Below are 1,290 nucleotides of genomic sequence, written 5' to 3'. Positions count from 1 at the left end.
TGGCAAGTGAGGACAACTACAAACAAAAAGAGGGAAAAGACTGTGTAGTTACAGAACTTGGATTGGATAAGAAAACAAAACCCATCAATATACTGCCTACAAGAGACACACCTTATAGATAAAGCCAAAATTAGACTAAAAATCAAAGGACTGAAAAAGATATATCAAGCAAATGGCAACTATAAGAGAGCAGGAGTGACAATATGGTGATTCCTTCAAAAATTGGAATTAGAAACACCGTTTGATCCAACCATTCCATGACTAGGTATATACTCTCTGGTGGGAGTGTAAAATGGTACAACCATTGTGGAAAACAGGATGGCAATTCCTTCAAAAGCTGGAATTAGAAGTATCATTTGACCCAGCCATTCCATTACTAGGTATATACCCTAAAGAAGTATGACAAGAACAGATACATGCACACACATGTTCATCGCAGCACTGTTTACAATAGCCAAAAGATGGAAACAACCTAGATGTCCATCAACTGAGGAATGGATAACCAAACTATGATACATACACACAATGGAATGCTATGCAACCCTAAAGAATAATGTAGAATCTGTAAAACACCACATAATGTGGATGAACTTGGAGGACATTATGCTGAGTGAAATAAGACAATCACAAAAGGACAAATATTGTATTAGTCCATTATTGTAAAAGTTAAGGAAAGGTTTATTATAGAAGGCAATTTTCTTTGTTGATTAACAGGGGTGGGAGGGGAGGGGAGGGAACGCTGTTAGATAGATAGATGTAAGTATTAATTTGGGTGAAGAGAAGGGCAATATACCAAATGTCACTGACCAATATGGCAGCATTCAGGATGAGAAAAACATAGAGAGGTACACGGGAGGTACAGACAACAAATATGAACCCTTTTATACATACAGTACTGTGTTGTCAGTGAAGGCTAACATGGATATATGGGTGGATAGATGAGTGGACAGGCTGAATGACTGGTATGTCCATGAAATGGGAAATGTACCCAAGAACATACATAGGGTTGGCAGACAATGGCCCTATAAGTTTATGTGAATGATCAGAATTCCCAGGTGTATAGTAGAGCTGACAAAGAGCAAGGTTGTGATCATTGCTTGGTCACAGCCAGCTACCCAGAGGGACTGAGTAGTTGAACCTGCGGGCTTGGGACCATAGTCACAGGGAACATCAAGATCAATTGGCATAACATACTATACAGAACATTGTTCCACCTCCTACTTTGGCGAGTAGCGACTGGGATCTTAAAAGCTAGCAAGCTGCCATCTAGATGCAATGATGGGTCTCTCC

The sequence above is a fragment of the Orycteropus afer genome, unplaced genomic scaffold (genome assembly GCF_000298275.1).
Source record: "Orycteropus afer afer isolate SDZICR_OR568_19922 unplaced genomic scaffold, OryAfe1.0 scaffold00091, whole genome shotgun sequence".
Lineage (NCBI taxonomy): Eukaryota > Metazoa > Chordata > Mammalia > Tubulidentata > Orycteropodidae > Orycteropus > Orycteropus afer.
This window is presented reverse-complemented; position numbering follows the sequence as displayed.